General features: G+C 44.5%; 1 long non-coding RNA gene across 1 annotated transcript; it reads left to right on the top strand.

Moving 5' to 3' along the window:
- The first annotated feature begins 11,784 nt into the window (after nucleotides 1-11,784).
- LOC307190801 lies at nucleotides 11,785-16,320 on the top strand. The gene is made up of 3 exons (XR_013829545.1): nucleotides 11,785-11,854; nucleotides 12,025-12,338; nucleotides 16,122-16,320. It is a non-coding gene; the product is annotated as an uncharacterized lncRNA (long non-coding RNA).
- The last annotated feature ends 3,514 nt before the right edge of the window (nucleotides 16,321-19,834 follow it).

The following is a 19,834-nucleotide window of genomic DNA, read 5'->3' as shown; positions in this document are numbered from 1 at the left end:
TGAAAAAGTCCAGAGAAGAGTTAGAGGAGTCTACCTGAAGCCCTTTCTTCTTTCTTGCTTTTCTCCCTTCTTCCTCCCTCCCTCCCTCTCACCTGCCCTTATTCCTTCCTTCTTTCTCTTTTTTGGTGGGATGAGTGTGACCAGGGAATTGGAAGAGTCAAGGCTGATTAGATGGCCTCTGGTTGGATCTAGGGCAGGATCAGATCCCAAGCTTTGGGAAGAACCAAAGGACCCATCCAAGCCTCAGGCCATGAGGGAGCGTCCATAAGTCAAACACTGGAAACCAAACACAAAATCCATGTGCCTTGCCTTGCCAAGGGCAAGGCAAGACTGTTGTCAGAAGGCTGAATACAGAGACCAGAGAATACAGTTGGGGAATGGGCTTAGGGTGACAGCCGGGTGGGAACAATCAGAAAGGTCAAAACGATTTGCCACTAACAGGTCTGGGAGGTTTGGGTGGTTAGGTTGGATGATCATAAAGGATCAAAGAAAGGTCAGAGACTTGTATGAATCACACCATCACCACCTTCACCACCACCAATGGCCACCATGTATTTAGCACTTACTGTGATGGTAGTGTGCTAACCCCTTTACGTGCATTTCTCATATAGCATTCAGTGGGGACTATCATTCTCCTCATTTTGAAAGCTGCGATTCAGAAAGGTGAACTTCTTGCTCAAGGTCACAGAGCTGGATGTGATAGAGTAGAATCAGACCCGGGACTGTCTGTCTGTGGAGCCCGTGCTCTATACTCTGCTGTTGCCCTTTACTCAGAAGCGTCACCCGAATGTCCCTAGTGCCCCAGTCTCTGGATCAAGCATTTTGAAAGTTACACAGATGAATTGGACTTGGTCCCTGTTCTCCTAGCTAAGAGTGCAGCAGTGGAGGCAGATATAAAATCGAAGAGCAATTTGTTAAGGGCCAAAATACATTTCAGTTATTTTAAATTTAAATAAGAAATTTGTTAAGGACTGTAACATATCTTCTGGTAGAAAGTGGTCAGTGTTTTCCATAAGCAACATAAGAAATATGAAAGAAACTTGATCTAACAGATTCTGAATTAAGGGAGGGGACACCTAATTTTTAAAAATCTCCTCCAGGCCTAACTTTCTTCTGCTGTTCTCTGCTTCAAGCCTTCTTCTTCTGGTCATTCATCTAATGCAGATGTTAGCTGGCTGGGTGTCCCCAGTCCTCCAAGATGCTGGGCTATCTTCATCCTTTAATGGGTGAAGATGACCCCAGCCTTATCCCATATATGAGGAGAAGCACAGCATCCACTATTATCTTCAGTTTCTACCTATTTTGAATTCTTAACTCCTCTGACATCTCTTTGCTCCACTTCATGCATCACCTCAATTTTCTCCATTTCTCTGCAAGTTACTACCAACACATGGCCTCTTACAGAGTAGACCTTTCTGGAGGGTTTGGGGTACCAGGTAGATCTGAGCACCCCACATTAGAGATCACAACCTACAATCATGTCTTACTTGTCAGCATCCAGGTCACTAAGCTTTCCTGTCCTGGGAAATGTCCTGCTGGCCAGTTTCTCACTAGGCCTTGCTGTCACCTTCTCTGCTCTCAGCCTTGAGAACCTTCCCCTCCCCTCCCATACTGCCAAGTCCCTGCCCAAATCCCCAAAGTCCTATTAATTTCATACTGAGAACACTTCGGCCATCCACCTTCTACCCACAAAACTTGGACTCACTTTGCCCATCCCTTTGCACATCTGAAATTCATTAAGGGGCACTGTTGAATTTTGCCATCTTTTCATGAACTTCATCCAAAGGCACCCAAAGAAACTCTGAAATCAGGGTTCCTTTTAACATGCCAAGTTCATTAGAAAGGAACTCACCCCCCATGAACCCCCTCCCTGCACCTCCCCAGGGGAGGTTGGACTTTTCCTTGTTTGTTTTTCCTCCTCCATCTGCTTCCCCACTTCCCTCTCCGTACCTTAGGTGGATTCCTCAGCCCCACTTAACCCTGGGTTGACCATTAGATTGCCTGGATTTGACTTTACTTTCTTGCCTAACTGTCCTTGACCACACACTCTGCGGCCCAGACCAGGCGTACACTCCAGCCAGGCCCTGTGTCACATGCTTGCTCTCTGGAGGGGGCCGGTTTGTTCTGTGAGGACAAATGTCATCCTGTTCACGGAGGCTGGAGGTGGGGAACCTGGAGCCACCTTCTAAAGTTAGAATGTTCACACCTAGGGGGACACAGGGGTGACCAGGAAATCCATAAAACGGAGGATAGAATCTAGGCAGCTCATGGCTTAGGCCCTGGCTGTCTGAAGGTGACATTAATCGGAATACAAGGAAAGCAGATTTGGGGAGGAAAGGTCCCTTTCAGGCGTATTATTAAGGCTGATGGGCCTGTGGAACAAACAAGGGTGAAAGGCCTTAAGTCAGACATCTGGGAAAACAGGTCTGCATCTCCTGAAGAAAAACAGGGAAAAAAAGGAGGGTATGGGGGAATTGAGGGCCAGAAAGTAGTGTTATCGCCAGAAAAACCGCCTGCTGGATGGCTCAGCTCTTCCTGACCTCCCTGGGGACCAGAGAAGGCTTGAGATCCAAGACCCCCCCCGTACGAAGGGCCCCGCTGTGCCCCTGAACCGCAGCACAGCAGCCCTGCACTTAGCTGGCGCAGGCAGGCAGGCAGGTAATGCGCTCACGTTCAAGGACAATCAGACTCATCAGAGCATGAAATCAGTTTTTTCCAACTAACTCACCCTGGGCAGGAGGAACAGTTTCTTGAGAATGAGGAGTAACCTGTCATTCCCTCAGGCAATTTACCCGTGTCAGTGGAAGTGGACGTTCTTTTAAAGATCAAGGGGCATCTGTGCCAAACCAGGAACTGCCCATGCACCAGAAAAGGTGCCTTTCTTAGAACCAAGCATGGAAGCCTCTGACTCTCTCCTCTGCCTCTAGTCTAAGGGCTTTGGATGCTGGTGGCCACGTCCGAAAAGGAGATGTTACACATCAGCAGCCCAGGGCCACTGGGAGCCAAGAAATAGGTTTCGTTCAATTGTTGATTCATTTTGCATTTATTAAGCACTTTTTTTTTTTTTTTTTTTTTGCGGTACGCGGGCCTCTCACTGCTGTGGCCCCTCCCACTGCGGAGCACAGTCTCCGGACGCGCAGGCCCAGCGGCCATGGCTCACGAGCCCAGCCGCTCCGCGGCACGTGGGATCCTCCCGGACCAGGGCACGAACCCGCGTCCCCTGCACCGGCAGGCAGACTCCCAACCACTGCGCCACCAGGGAAGCCCTATTAAGCACTTTCTATACATCTGGCCCTGTGTCTGATTGTTTTATAAGAGAGACAGGAAAATAGAGGATAGTGTTCGGTGTGTAGACTCTGGAGTCAGGCCTCTTGGGTTTAAGTCTGGCTCCATCATTTACAAGCTACTGACCTTGAAAAACTTGCCTCCCTTCTTTGTGCCCCAATTTCCTTATTTATAAAATTTGGATATAAAAATTGTACCTACTTCCTGAGATTATTGTAAAGACTAAGGGTTCTGATACATGTAGAAGCTCTTACATCATCATCCTGGCACACTGCAAGTGCCCCCGAAATGTTAGTATATGCTGTGGTATGAATGTGTGTGGCCCTGCTAATCCATATGTTGAAAACATAATGCCCAAGGGAATGGTAATAGGAGATGGGGCCTTTGAACGTTGATTAGGTCATAAGGGCAGAACTTCATGAATGGGATTAGTGCCCTTGCAAAAGAGCCCCCATAAAGTTCCCTTACTCCTCCTGCCATGTGAAGTTACAGTAAAAAGACAGCCACCTATGAGGAAGCCCGCCCTCACCAGACACCGAATCTGTCAGCACCTCAGTCCTGGACTTCCCAGCCTTCAGAACTGTGAGAAATAAATGTTGGTTGTTATAAGCCACCTAGTTTATGGTATTTTTGTTGTAGCAGCCTGAATGGACTAAGACAGTATACAGAAGCAAACCCATTTGATTAATGTGGTACACACAGTATTGATGGAATGATGTACCAGATTCCATGAGAGCACTGAAGGAGTGTCTGCAAGATCTCATGGACATGGTGGTGTCTGTACCAAGTCTTGAAGAATAATCAGGAAAGTGGACACTGGGATATGGCTTATCACTGCTGGAGCCAAAGTTCCCGCAGGGGAGAGGCAGGTAGTAAGAGAGGAAAGGTTGACAGGGGTGGACCTCAGGATGTCTTGAATGTCATGCCAAGACATCTGGTATTAGGTAATGCATTGTTAAGATGATTCTGGAATCATTTCTAGGGACTAAAATGCCATGCCATTATTCATTTGCCTTGGAAATAACTGTTCTCTCATCAGGAAGGTAGAATTATAGTTTGTTTATTTTTAACAAAATTGAATTTTTTCAAACCTCCCATCTCTTTGCCAACAGACTATTGTGCCACTGATGGTCCTTCATAAGCCAGTGCCTGTGCTAGCTGGAGTGTAATAATTGTTTTTCCTCATGGACTGACTGAAGCATTGGTCTGTGAGGCAGAAGTTCAGGTTCAAATTAAATGGCATTTGTTCTTATTTAGGTCCACCTGTTCTGAATATTTACAAAGTTGGAAGAAAACCAAGTGAACAAGAGGACAATCTGTGATGGTGTTAGTTTGGGGGACAGATCCTCCTGGTAAAGGAGGTGCGTGTCTGCAGATGCACCCCTCCCAGGAGTCTTTCCAGGCCTAGAGGTGTCTTGAAGGAGCATTTCTAAGTGTTCTTATCAGGATCCTTCCCATTTTCACCAGGCAGTGATCTTTCCTTCGTGCCCAGGGGGTGCGTTCCAAAAGCAACATCATTTGGAGAATCCCCTGCAGCACCTTAGGAAGTACATAGGCTTCAGTGACAAAAGACCTGAGCCTGGTCCCAAATCCAAGCCCTCGTGTCCTTGTTCGTAAAATGAGCAGCACCAAGTTGTTTATCCTGGGGTGGCTGAGAGAATTAGGTGAGGTCGTGTGTGAAGGCTCTGAGAACAGTTGTCCCAGTGCAGTGTGGACAATTGTTATCGTTATTCACTCTGACCACCCCCTCCTGCATCTGCCGCATCCTCCAAGTGAACCCACAGGGTTGCACTGACAGAATTCACATTTGCACAAAACAATGGCACAACACCAGGGGCATATGCCGTGTTAAGAACATGGGCCCTTGCCGCCTGTTGCAGTCGAGAACTCAGATTTGGGGCTGAACCTGACCCTGGGCAGTGGGGAGGAGGACGGTACCTCCTGCAGGTTCTGGTGAAGGTTAAACAAAGCGATGCATATAAAGTGGTTTTCCTGGACCTCAGCCAATGAATGGCAGGTCTTGGCTTGGTGGGATAGGTATTTGAGTGGGGAGCCCAGCGGTGTCAAGAGCTAATCAAGAAGTGGGAAGACTGGGCTTAAGAGAAGACTGATGACACAAGCACAGAAAGAGAAAAAGAGGGACTCATATAGTATAGAAATACAGAGAAAATGGGGGGCAAGGAGAGAGTGAAGGCAAACAGTCCTGTAACACAGGGACGGTGGCACTGGAAAACTGGACAGGGGTGATCACTGCCAGCAAGGTGTGTCAGTTCCCAAGCGTCAGTTTCCTTAGGGGTGAAATGGTGGGGAAGCGTGGTGAGGAGAGGCCTGGGTGCAATGCCTTATGAAGCAGCAGCTTCTACCTCCTGGTTTCAGACAACATGGGCTGATGTCCAGGTGCCGTGCCTGGTACACAGGAGGCCCTCTAATTATCATCCACACTGGGTCACTTGTGCCAGTGAAAGGGGAGCTATTACCTATTATATAATTACTGTAGGAGAGCAGGGCAAATCAGGACTCTGCAGGGCAGGCTGCTTTGTGTGGTCTCGGCAAAGTAATTTCTCAAGTAAACAGGCCCTATCCCTAGGGTTCCTTAAGGGGGATCATATAGAAAAGGCACTCATCGAATTCTTTTTTTCTTCTGACAAAAGGTGGGTTTGGAGAAACAAATGCCTGTACCTATAAACAGAATGTGTCGATGGATGAGAGGGTTATAGTCAGGATGCAGAGTTGCCAGAGAAAATGCAGGAAGTTCAGTGAAATTTGAATTTCAGATAAGCAACGAATAATTTTCAGTGTAAATATGCAGTGGACATACTTACTGTAAAAATTATGTGTTGTTTGTTAAAAGTCAAACTTAGCTGGGAATCCTGCATTTTTATTGGATAGAAATGGCAATCCCACCAGGATGGAACATGTGCCTCTATGGATTTAACTATTAAACTAAATAAAAAGCTATTTAGTGAATACTTTCTATCTGTCGGGAAATGTGCTGGATGCCAAGGTGGCATCCCAAGGGAACAGGACACAGTTTCTGCCACCAACTCACAGGCCAGTGACGGAAGGAATGGAGAGGAAATAGGTTGACATTTACTGAGCACCTGTTAGGATCTGGGCACCGTCACCAGTGTTTCCTAAGTTATCTTAGTAAATCTTCGCAATCAAGGTTATTCCAGTTTCACAGATAAGAGAATTAAGACCCAAAGAAAAGTCATATGCCCAAGGTTTGAGTTTGTAAGTGACGAGTCAAGGATGAAACCCAGGTCTGTCTGACTCCAGAGCCATGTTCTTTCCAATTAAAACACGTTTTCCATAAACACATACAAAAATTGCAACATCAAAAAGGCTGTGAGAGAACACAGGAGAGAGAGAGATGAGCTCTGCTTTGTGTAACCTGGGAAGTTGTTCTCACCAACTTCCTTTAGTTTCAGGTCAAATTACTTCATCAGAAAAGGAGTCAGTTACCGTAAGAAAACCCAGGAACTGGGATCATGGTTGGAAAACTGTGGGGAGTGGAGGTTCCTCTACACTGCTCTCTCTATCTCTCCCCCAGAGTCATGGTCTCTCTCTCGGCATCTCCCCTTCTCACTTCTGGCTGCCTTCCTGTGCTTAGTCAGAGATTCCACTTCAGAACTCTGGCCTGTGCACAGTCAGGATGGTTCCTTAGGGCCCAAATCTACTTCCAGGCTTTTAGTTTCAATTTTCACTAGCAGATGCCTCAGTATTTCAAAGTTTCTATTTAATATTTTTAAAACAGTTTTATTGAGGTTGAATTTACATGCCGTAAGAGCCACCCATTTCCTAATTTAAATTTTGCAACGGACTGTAGGCTAGCTTATGAATGGGTTGCCTTGGTTGAGTGCTCAGCTCTATGTCATGTACCCACCCCCGGCCCAATAGCTGTGACCAGAGGACGGGTCATATGACTGTCCTTTGGGTGGGTGCTGAAGGTTGAGCAGCTTCACTTAGGATTGTGGACCTTTATTATATATTCATGTGTCTCACAGAGAAGGGTTTTAAGAGGAGGTGACACTTGATACGGGCCTTGAAGGACACGTGAAAAGCAAAAAAGGGAAGAAAGACATTCTAGCCAAGGAACATCATGTGCAAATGCAGAGGTGCACAAAATAGGAATGAGCAGAGAGAGTGAGTGGTTTGGAGAGCCTGGAGCACAGAGTCCTAGATAGGAAGACAGGTGGTGTGAGCTGAACGTAGGCTTTCACGTTTCGAGCTTGGCTGCTTGGGTGGATACCATTGGAAGTACAATGAGATTGTGCTTCTATGAGAAATATAAGTTTGGGTGTGAAAGATGGATGCGGCTGGTTTGGGTATGCTGGGTTTGAGGGGCCTATAGAACATCTATATGGGGAGGGTCCAGTAACTGTGTATCTAACTAGACGCACAGTTAGAAACCTATAGTAATCTTCAGCCCAAACTTGTTAATCTAGGCTTTAGAAGACCTTGATGCTGAGCTGTAAGACAGTGCAGCAGGAAAATGAAGCCGTTCCTCCTGAGATACCTGCTCAAGCCATCCTGAGGGTGGGTCACACCAAATTCTGCATGGTTGATTCAGCCCCAGTTCAACCATCTGTGTACCTCATGAGGAAGTAGAGAGCAGCAGAATTCTAACATGCCTTACGTGAAATCGCTGCTTAGCCAGCATGTTGAGATATTAAATGCTGAAAAGAAAAAATATGACCTGCCATAAATTCTCATTACACACGTTATTGCCTTAATAATACAAGTACAGATAGGCCCCTAAAGAATTTTCTGATTTGTCATCAGTATTCAGTTTTAGCTTTTGATTTATTAATTTGTTCTTTTTTTCTTGTGTGCTTATGGTAAGCGTTTTAGAAAATGGATAATTTTTTTGAAGGGAGGAAGAGAAAAATCACCATAAATCCCACCACCCAAAGAGAAACATTTTTAGCAGTTTTGAGTATGTGCTTCAACCTTTCTTTCTTTTTTAAAATTACATTTTAATCTCTATCTAAGTAATACATACGGTTACACGTCAGATGGTACAGAAAAGTTTACGACAGAAAGCAAGTGGGCTCCATCTCAATCTCCTCATACTGTCCCACTTCCCAGAAAGAACATACTTCAGTGGATTCTGCTTCTCGTGGTGGTCGCCTCCATGGCTCACTTTCTGTGCTGTCCAATAGGCTGACCGCTACCCACCTGTGGCTCTTTAAATGGAAATTCATTAAAACTACATAAAAATAAAAAGTCAGCTTCTCAGTCTCACTAGCTACATTCGAGTACTCCATGGCCACATGTCGCCAGAAGTTACCATGCTGGACAGAGCAGGAATAGAACATTGCCATTATCGCAGAAACTTTTATTGGACAGTGGCGCTCAAGATAAAAATGCGCTTTTACCTTTATCTCTTGACTTGTCAATTTTAGGCAGTAGTAATGGCCTCAATTCTGTTTCTACTCGGATATATTTTTAATAAACTTTTAAGAAAAATTCAAGTATAACATACATACAGAAAAACTTATCTGTCATTAATATAAACCTTAAGGACTTACCACAGAGTGAATAATCCAGGTAACTGCCCCCCAGAGCAATAAATAGAATGTTACAGAGACTTCCCTGGTGGCGCAGTGGTTAAGAATCCGCCTGCCAATGCAGGGGACACGGGTTTGAGCCCTGGTCCGGGAAGATCCCACGTACCACGGAGCAACTAAGCCCGTGTGCCACAACTACTGAGCCTGCACTCTAGAGCCCATGCGCTGCAACTACTGAGACCACGAGACGCAACTACCGAAGCCCGTGTGCCTAGAGCCTGTGCTCCACAACAAGGGAAGCCACCGCAACGAGAAGCCCGCGCACCGCAAAGAAGGGTAGCCTCTGCTCGCCGCAACTAGAGAAAGCCCAGGTGCGGCCAAAAAAAAAAAGATTACAGGGAACCCAAACTCCCTCTCATGCTCGCCCCCAATTACTAACTACTCTCTCAATATCCCAACTTCTACGGCCCTGAGTTGGTTTTGCCTGTTTGTAGTCTTTAGTATCTGGCTTCTTTTATGCAAATTATGAATGAGGAAATCATCCATATCGTATGACGGAGAATTCATTCCTTGGAATAGTATTGTTGTGTAGTTTGCATTGTATGAATATGTTACTACAGTTTCTTGATTCTAATATTTAGGGACATTTGAGCTGTTTCCAGTTTGAGGCTATTATGAATCGTGTAGCTGTGAGCATTCTTGTCCATATCTTTTGATATGCATGCCTACACATCTCTGTTAGGTACCAACCTAGGAGTGAAACTTCTGGGTCATAGGTATGAATATGCTCAGCTTTAGTAGATCTTCCTAAGGAGATTGTACCAGTTTATGCTCAGCAGAGTTTGAGAGTATCAGCAGGTATTCCACATCCCCAGTTAGGGATGAAGAAGTGTTGATATGCTAACAATTACATCATTATCTTTTAAATTTGCATTTCCCCGATAACTAATGAAGTTTAACATCTTTTTAGATATTGATTATTTGGATATTCTCTTTTTGTCAAGTGTCTGAGTCTCTTGCCTATTTTACTATTGGATTGATTTTCAGTCTCTTTTTAAAAAATTGGCTTGTAGTTATTTTTAATATTTTATGGATATAATCTCCCTTTCACTTACATGTATTCTCAGACTGTAGCTTTCCAACACCTTTTGCTGATGAAAAAGTTCATGATTTTTAATATAGCCCTAAGTACTAGTCTTTTTCTTTTCCTTTATGGTTAATGCTTTTTGTGTCTTATCTAAGGAATCTTTCTCTACCACAAGGTCATGACTATATTCTCCTATATTATTTTCTAGAAGCTTTATCATTTTTCACATTTATGTCTATAACTGAGATGGAATTTATTTTTACATATGATGTGAGGTAGGAATCAAATTTCATCTTTTTCAATATGGGAGTCAATTGGTTGCATATAATATCTTTTAAAAAAACTATTCTTTCCCATTGCATTTCAATACCACCTTTATCAGACGTCTCACACACACACACACACACACACACACACACACACACACACACACACACACACACACACACACACACACACACACCCTCCGTTTCTGAATTCTCTGACAAGAGATAGATAAACTAAGGCCAGCTGCCTCTTTTTGTAAATGAAGTTCTATTGTAACACAGCCATACCATGTGTATTGTCTTGGCTGCTTTCAGGCTACAACAGCAGGTTTGGGTTGTTGTGAGAGATCATGTGACTTGCACAGCCTAAATAGTTTTTACTATCTGGTGCTTTTCGAAAAACTATATGACCTCTGCATTCTGTTCCTTTTTTAAAAAAATCATTCTTTCACTAATGCTATTCTGACTTAATCACTGTGGCTTTACCATCAATCTTGATTGTTGGTAGCATAAGCCTTCCAGTTTTGTTCTTCAAGATTGTCCTGGCTATTCTTGAGCCTTGGTATTCCCACATAAATTCTATTCAGATATATTTTGATTATAAAAATGTTCTTATACAAATTACATAGAAAGTTCTGTAATTTGTTTTATAAATTACTTAATATATAGTGGAAATCTTGCCATGATATTAAATGTTCTTCTGCAACATTATTTTTAATGACTTCATTGTATTCAATTATACAGATAAACTGTCATTTACTCAACCAAACACATTGCTTGGCCATATGTTTTTCTTCTTTTCCTATCATTAGATTGTAAATTGCTTCTTTAGCTTGTTCATACTCTTTTACTAAGTAATTCCACTTATAGGAATTAACCAAAGTTAATTATCTTAAATGAAAAACGATTGCATGAAGATGTTTATCACAGGATTATTCATAATCATGAAAAATTGGAAGGGACCAATTCACTGACATTTGGTAGATGGCTAATTATGGTATTTCCACTTATTAGAATATTATGCAAATGTTTAAAATAAGGAAGTTTAAAATGCTCAGGGAAACTGAAAATTATTATGTTTTATGCAATAAAGTACATATGTATGTATACTCTTTAATTCGGAGTATGAAACTATAGCCCTTAGAAAAAGATCTGGAAAGATATACACCAAATTAAAGTTAGTTAATACCAGGGAGTAGCATTTGCTAGGGGAGGGGAGGGGTAAGTACTATATTCACTTTTGTCTTGTTTGAATATTTTATAGAACTTATAGAAAAAACTTTTGAAAATCATTTTAAAAAATAGGTTGTGTGATGCATAGAATGATAAAACAGCAATGCCCTAAGGAAAAGATAAGCCCTCTGTAAAAAGTAACACTAAAGACTTGCTTAGTTTTAAGCAAGTGCATGAACAGAGTCTAATATTTAAAGGGAGACTGAAACATCCCAGCTTGGCAGATGAATATAGCACAGGAACATGGAACCCACAGAGGAAAACCCCAGTTAGACCAGAATTATCTCCTAAGTTGCCCTGGATACCCTAATCACTAGCACCAAGTGAACACAGACTGGAGACCGGGGGTCCTTAGAGACTGGTGGATATACTCAGAGTAAAGGGCATGTGGTTCTCATTTCAGAGCGCGGGCTCAAGGTGATCCTGGAAGAGACTGAATGTGACCATGGAAAATGCATTCCATAGGGCTTGTGAGTATCTTGTGGGACCATAAAAACAGACCAGTGTCTGGTAGAGGGGTGGGAATTTTCTCTGAAGAGGTAAATATCCCCATAGCCAATTATCTTGGGAAATGTTCATGAGATGGTCTTTGGACTAGTGGAGAGAAGAACCTCTCCCTTCCCTCTCACGCTTGTACCAGGCAGGTGCAGCCGAGCCTAGACGTTGAGGGAAGCCTGGAGAAATTCTGGTGGTGGACCTGACCCATCTCTGGCCATCAAGAGGCAGGTGGGATGGAGCAGCAATGTGGAATAGTAAGTGGTAGCAACAGCATCAGCAATAGAACAGAAGGGCTGCCCCTACAGCAGCCGACATCCACATCTGGAGGCAATGTTTGCAGAAACACACCTCTTACCTCAGCGGGCTCACGTCTAGGGTCAACACTTCCCCACACCCTTGGGTGCTGGACTCTCATCACTGCACCTAATTTAGATTGTGCTGCCCTGCAGAGTAATGGTGAGTAAGGGTTTCACTCATTAATAACAAGCCATAGAGTCCTACAAAATGACTCTGTTAGCCCTGGCAAGCGGCCAGCCTTTCTCTTCCTTCTTTGCCAAAAAATTAATGAGACCATTTATTGGAAGGTAGAAAGCTAACCACTGCATTTGGTAGTGTTGTAGGTCAAACTGCTCACATTCTGCTCCACTTACGCTTCCATCAGGAAGTAGTAGAGGAGAAAGACCCTGGTCACGTGCTAGGTATTCTTTCCAAATGTTATTTCTCTTAATCTTCACAAAACCCCCTGGAGAGCAGGTATTACTATTAGCTCCTTTTTTACAGAGAAGGAAACTGAGATATAAAATGATTAAGAAAACTGACTGAATTACACAGGTGGTATAAGTGGCAGAGTGGGGATTTGAACCAGTTTATCAAACTCCAAAGGTTATCTCTTGTCTCTCTCTTCATCATAACATCCTCCTTCCTGTTTATTGATGTGCAGAGAGCACTTAAAACAATGTCTGGCAAATAGCAAGTGTTCTATAAACAGTAGTGTCTCCTCCTGGGATTTTACTGTGAGGTCAGTGTTGGTCCCCCTAATTCCTGAGCCTGAATTTCAGTAATTCAACTTTGTTGGAGGAAAATATAGAAACCTAGAAGTTGTGACTGGGTGAAGGAAATTTCCACACCTATGGCTGAAATCCTTAATCTGAAAGGATTTCAGAAATTAGTGGCCTGTCGGATTCATTTATGCAACATAAAACATTCAGATCCAACTTCACTAAAACAGAACGCATGCAGTGGATTAAGTGCTTTAAAAATGCAAAGCAGGTTCTAGAACTTATTGAACTCTTTTCTTAATTAAGCAAATCTTTTATCCAACAAAGGACAGGAAGGTTCACGAGTTTCAGATGATCTCAGTGATTTCCATTATTGGTGGCTCAGGAAGCAAAATGGACTCTTTCTTGGCAGTCATGTGGGTTCCTCTGAGGTTCTGGAAAGGGCAGAAACAGCAGGGGAGAGCAAGTCTGAAATTGGGCAGGAAATGACAAGTCTACGCGAGAGCCGTCTCAGGATGGGCCCCTTGTTGCAGCAAAGCACCAGGTAGGGCAGTGAGGGTGTCTGGTGAGTGAGTGGCCCTCCCATCACTCCTAGATTCTCTTTCCTTTAGAAGTGCTCCCACTTGGCTTCAGTTTTTGCCACTGTCTAATCCCCTGGGGGTGCCACCACCATCTTTGACGACTAGCCTTGCAGAAATGGAAATATCTTTTACGACAGTCTGACTTCCCAAATAAACTTTACTAAATAATAAGAACAAAAAAGAGAAGATTATATAAAGTGCAAGCAGCATAAAGATAGACTTAGAAAATGATGTTTTATATTTGTTTCTTTTATTCTAACCTACATGACTTCTGGCTCCGAAGGTTTGCTTCATTTCACATGTCCTGTGTGTCTTTCCTCCTATGCACATGCTGGGCTGTTTCCACCATACCCAAACCTGCAGCTCAGACATCCTTGAGCCTACAGGGAAAATGACTACTTCCCCACCAGCACTCCCTGTAGTCTAGTCTCTGGTCGGAGCTGATGGCCTTGTTCTCTCCCCAGCTGATGAGCAGGCCTCTGGTGGTTGATACACACACAGAAAAGAAACTCCTCAGATGAGAACCCTGTTTCCTACTCACAAAGGTAGGCTTTTTCCATTTAGATTCCAATGGAATAAACAATACCCTCTCTATCAGACACAGGATAACAGAAACATACTTTTTTTTACAAAGAAGTATTATGATCATAGCAAAGATTTTTTTCCTGATTCAGTTCCTGGTGGTGCATAATCACACTCTCATTTCTTACAAAGTACCTTCTAATAATAAGGCCCCATTGCTGATGGGTTTTTTCAACATTATAGGGTGTCAACCTTTAGCCAGGCAGTGATGGGTCCTTTATTTGTGATTTATACATTACTCAGAAGATACAAGTTTTCTGGGATTTTGATCAAGAATTCCAAACTGTCAGTAAAGCAATTTCACAAGCAAATATCACAGACACAGCTTGAGTTCTGTGTGTGTTCGTACTATGAATGTGTTTTTACGTGCTCCATAAGCAGGTAGCAAAGGACCAGTCATTAAAGGGTAATAAGAGACGGTACCCGCTTCTGTCTGCAAAGTCACACCAGATAGATGTCTGCTAGAATGTAAATAGCCATGGTCTCTGTGAAACAACAGCATACAGTGACAGAGAAGATAGTCTGTGATTAAAATACAGCTGGAGCAGATGTAAACAAAGATGACTGAGATAAGAATGAATTACAAAGAAATTAAAAATGCAGGAGTAGAGGACTGACAAGCAGAAGCAGCACTGCAGAAAATCAGATCAGTGATGTGGAGAACAAATTTCAGAGGGTCTCCCAGGATTTGGAGAAAAAAGATAAAAGAGATGAAAACAATAAGGAACAATATGATAGTTATGAAAAGTAGAAAAAAGAGATCTAGTCTAAGAATAATAGAAGTTCTTGATTAAAAAACAATTAGAATAGAAACAATAATCAAAGACACATTGAAGAAAACTTTCCTGAGCTCAAAAACAAATAGGTCTTTATATTTTTAAAACACTTTATTTTGAGTGATTTTAGATTTATAGAAAAGTTGTAAACACAGAGTTCTTGTATACCCTTTACCAGGTTCCCCCTAATGTTAACACCTTCCGTAACCATGATGCATTTGCCAAAACTAAGAAATTAACATCGGCCCATGACAGTCAACTACAGACTATGCGATTTTCACCAGGTTTTTCACTAGTATTCTTTTACCGTTCCAGGATTCAATCCAGGACACCACACTGCATTTAGCCTTTATATTTTTATAAAAATTGAATTGCAGTGGGAGACCAAAACACTGAGCTATCTATTTGAGCTTTTCAAAAGAGGTCATTCCTCATACCTCACCCTGTCTCATTCCCAACTTCCCCCACTTCTGATTTTTCAATTCCTCCTGAGTTTTCTCCTTGCTCCTTAGATCTGATGTACACTATGACCTTAGAACTTCTATTAATAATTACTTTATTCTCCATTCGCACTGAACTGCCTCAGGGGCCTCGGGTCATTTCCCTCTCTGTCCCCTGTTCTATTCCCAGCACCTTCTCACCCATGCTCCAGCCTCAGGGGCACCGTCACCCCAGCCTCCCCTGAATTTCTCTGCTACTATGTATTCTAGCTGAAAAGACAATTTAGGTCTGGAGAAGTCAAAGGAAAAATGAAAAATCAAAACTGTTTCTATTTGCACGCAGCTCTATGTGCTTCCCTCTTTCCCTTGATAAATGTTTGATCCTTTGAAAATGCCATTATTTCTGTTTCACAAAAGAAAAGAACTCTCCGTGGCTGGGTTTGCAGGGCTGGTTCTCTCTTGGGTATTGTCCTGTGAGTTCACCAGCTTTCCAGAGACGATCACACTTGGGAATGCCCACCTGTGCTAACAAACTCTCTAAGAAGTGGAAATAAAATCAGAACACTGATTCACTGATTTATAAGGAGCAATACTCCTGGCAGACGAATCCATCGTTGCATGGACCTGACCGACCAGTTCCCTAGGAGCCAAATTACTGGATGGCTGCTTGTGTGTATGGGAGCAGAACAAGGGAGTTATAGAATTTGAAATTTTAATGGCATTAGGCCCTAAAAAACTGATGCCTCCATTTCCCCAGGGAGGACAGGCCTGTCCAGTGGCTTGGGCACTCTCCCGGCCTGGCTGGGCACTGGCTCCTCTGGGCACTGTTTGAGCAGCACTTTTTCTCTTTGTGCTTCCACAGCTGCCCCGTCCTGTGGCTCATGCATGCTTTCTCCAGATGTGACCATAATTTTCCTCAATTCTTCTCTGGGTCTGCAAGTCATACTGGTTCGTTAAGCTGATGATGGTTCTGATCAGTCGTATGGGAAACTGAATTTTAACCCTCAGAGACTCACTTCCAAGTCCCCGTGTGGGTATGTACATATGTGTGTGTGTATATGTGTGTGTTACTTACTGTCATGTATGTTCTTTGTGTTCCCTTGAGTGTAGCTCTCCCTGACCCCAGCAAAGTGGGGAAGACCACAAATAGAACAGCAGGAACCCCCCATTTGCTAGGCCCAGGTCAGGGAGTAGATACAGAAACCACCTAAACAGACCCAGTCCCTGCCCTCGTGGAACTTGTGGTCTGGTAGGCATACTGCCATTAATAAAATAACCGCACAGATCATGGAAACATTAGTGAATGCTGTGAAGGAAAAGGACAGGGAAGCACGGACCAACTAAAGAGAGACTTGCTCTAGCTCTAGGAGGTCGGGTAGGAATTTTCTGAGAGATTCACACTTGAGCTGGTATTTAAAGCTTGAGTAGAAGTTAACTAGAGGAACAGAGAGGACAGAGGGCTGGACGTCTTCCAGACTCACTCTCTACCCTTCTCCTTCCTGCTCCGTTCACCTGGGGGCTGACAACCTGGGAGTCCACCACAGGCTTCCCTGCCACCTTGGGCTTTCTGTTGGGGAGCCCTAGCTCCCTAGGGAATCAAAGGGAAAGAGGAGCCTGAGATCAGCGCTCAGGGCTCCTATACCCTGTCTTCTTCCCAGTGGAATTGCCTTGGGGAGGCAGGAGTCCTGTGCTGGGTCCTGTGCTCTCTCTCCCCAGCTGTGCTGCCCTTTGACCCATGAGAGAGGGCCCCTGCCGTGGGCACCATGCTTTAGTGCTCTGGTCCTCCCCCAGCTGCCCACCTGCCCATGGTGTGAGAGCCCCTGCCCTTCCGTTTTTCGTGCCCACACCCCATCTCTCTTCTAGAGTATGGACCACACCAGTAGCGTTCTGAGCCCTAGGCTTCAGGGGTTGGCCAGAGGGTTGCGTGGTGCATGTGTGGTGGGTTCTAGGGGCAGTATGGCCATGAAGGCTGGGGTGTCCAGCTGTATGAATGAGATCACATGTGGTTATAGGCAGAGGCAGGGATGGGAAGAGAAGGGGGTGGGTTGTGAGCCAGGGGCTCGGGCCCAGATATTCCCCTTCTGTCATGTTGTTCCCACACAGAACTCTGAGCAGTGGGAGACTTCTAAATTCAAACTCAGTCTTACAGGTTGTTCTAAAGGTTTATTTGCCAAGGTCAACTGATAGAATAGTTGACCTTGGCTATATTTCATTTAGCAGTTTGTTAGTTTGAGTTATGACTTTCAAATATTTAGACATGTGGTTTGGGAGGCCTCCAAGTGTTCTTATCCTGCGCCCACAAGTGTGTGGGCTGAGCTGCTTCCAGGGACCCCTCCCGCCCTCATCACTTGTCTCTTTGGACCTAAGGGTAGGATGCCGCAGGCACGCATTCCCTGTGCTTCCCCTGCACCCACACCTTTGTGAAGGGCCCCCTGCAAGCAGACCCTCCTTGAGTTATACTATTCTGAGTAGGCCATCTGTCTCTTGTCAGGACCCTGATTGGTTCAGCAGGTGTTACAGACGGAAGGAACAGCATGTGAAACACACACACACACACACACACACACACACACACACACACACACACACACACACACACACACACCACCTCTTTTTGTTTATACCTTTCATTTCTCCTGCAAGCCATTAGTTGTAGGAAATAAGGTAGAGAGAGATGCTAAATGAGGCAGGAGGGCTAAGGGTTATTGTGGTTGTTAAGCTAAAGTGTATGTGTGTGTATGTGTGTGTGTCTGTGTGTGTGTACATGCGGAGGGGGTTGCCGTATCTCAGCTCACGTAGTGCTTTCTCTCCCAGCCCTATGAAAAGTGAGGACTCACCAAGCCCCCTCTGCAGACCTTGGCTGGCATGAGCTAACCCCTGGCATCTTCAGATGCTCCCCAGGCTGGCTCCAATTGCCAGACCAGAGAGAAGGCAGTGCCATGGCTCATCTCTGAAGCTCCTCCCTGCAGGACAATTGGATTCCTGTCCCCTCTTGCCCCTCTCCTCAGGGACTCTACTTGCCCAGTTCTGCTCACTTGGCCTTCCTCACTTCCCAAGTTCCCCAGGAAATATGGAAGTGTCTCTCCTCCTAAGCAAGTACCTGAAGCCAGCTCAGATGAGGTCATGTGCACGAATGTAACTGGGATGCTAGACAAGCACCGCTGGTGGTGTAATCAAAACACAGTTGTATTTTTCTCTCCCGCAATCTTTTGCCATTTATTCAGTAGGGATAAATCTGCCTCTGCCCGGGATGAAATCTCGAGCAAGCACACAACTATTCTGCTCACTCCCAGGTAATAGATGTGCCTAGGTCACTTTAACTTGCAAACACAGTCTAATTTAGTAATTATGTTCAGTCCCAAACTCTAATCTTGGTTTAACTTGGTGTCTTCTCCTTCCCTTCCCCCAGCTGAGGCCAACTTTAGGGTGGGAGACTGCAATGGGAAACAGTGTGGTAGTGTGGCTGGGTCCCCACTTCTCTGCCCAGGGCTTCTCACTATCCAATCTCCTCAGGTGGAGGGAGGGTGGAGTTGGTGGGAGTAGGAGAGGTCTTACTTGAAACGTGTGGTCTTATCTGATGTCAGGCTCTCTCCGCCTCATAGATGTTTGAGCTGACCTATTCCCTGCTGGGGTGTTCTCTCAGACTCTCTGGAATTTGCTGTTGGGTCCCTCTTGCCTAAATTTCTCTTCACTCAGGGACATGCATTTTTTTTATGGGTGGTAAACTCCTTGCCCTCCAGTCAGATGTTAGAACCCCAGGCTGTTCTTCTTGAGTTCAGCCCACATGTGTTCCATGGGAAAATACTTATCCTTGCCAGACAGTCTCTAGAAGGGCAAGACATCTGTGGTGAAGGCAGCAACCTCTCCTGGGTCCACCAGGAAAACAAGGGGGTCAGCCTCTTAGTCTCTCCATCCTCTAGATTTCCCAGGCACTGCATGTATGCATATAAGATTGTCCCTGGATCCTTGATTCAGTTCTCTTCCTGTGTCCATCTCTTATTTGGCTGTCAGAAAGTTCAGAAGTAAATTCGCAGCTCCGCTTTTTAATCATGTAGCAGTCCTGCAGCCTGTACAGCTGTGTTTTAATTTTTCTGCTGAATCATGTCTAGGAGACTGTTGCAGGCCAGTTTTCCTGGGGAAGCAGACTCTGAGATGGAGGTCTGTGTGCAGGAAATGTATTGGGATGTCTTGTTAGTAAGACCTGTAGGGGTGGGAAAGAAGCAGGACTGGCAGATGAGAAGGGGAACTGCAGCGCAATCATAGCAAAAGTCTCGGCCAGTCCTTGGAGAGCCCTGTGTCTTGGATGGTGCTTCGGAGTTGTCTTGAATTGGGGAAAGGGGCCGAGCCTTTACACTCCTGCATACACTAATCACTGGATGGGTGGTATAACTTCCGTGAGGCACGTGCGAGATCTGGGCAGCATACTACAGCATCCATTACAGGGAGAAACACACCTCCCAGTAAAGCACTTACACTCCGGATTCACGCTCTCTGAATTTGAATTCTAGCTGAATGATTGTTTGGGCTAGTTCCAGAATTTCCTCATCTATAAAATAGATAATGTTATTATCTACC

Source organism: Stenella coeruleoalba (genome assembly GCF_951394435.1).
Source record: "Stenella coeruleoalba genome assembly, chromosome: 8".
Classification (NCBI taxonomy): Eukaryota; Metazoa; Chordata; class Mammalia; order Artiodactyla; family Delphinidae; genus Stenella; species Stenella coeruleoalba.
The sequence above is the reverse complement of the archived record's forward strand: the minus strand, read 5'-3'. Positions and strand labels throughout refer to the sequence as shown.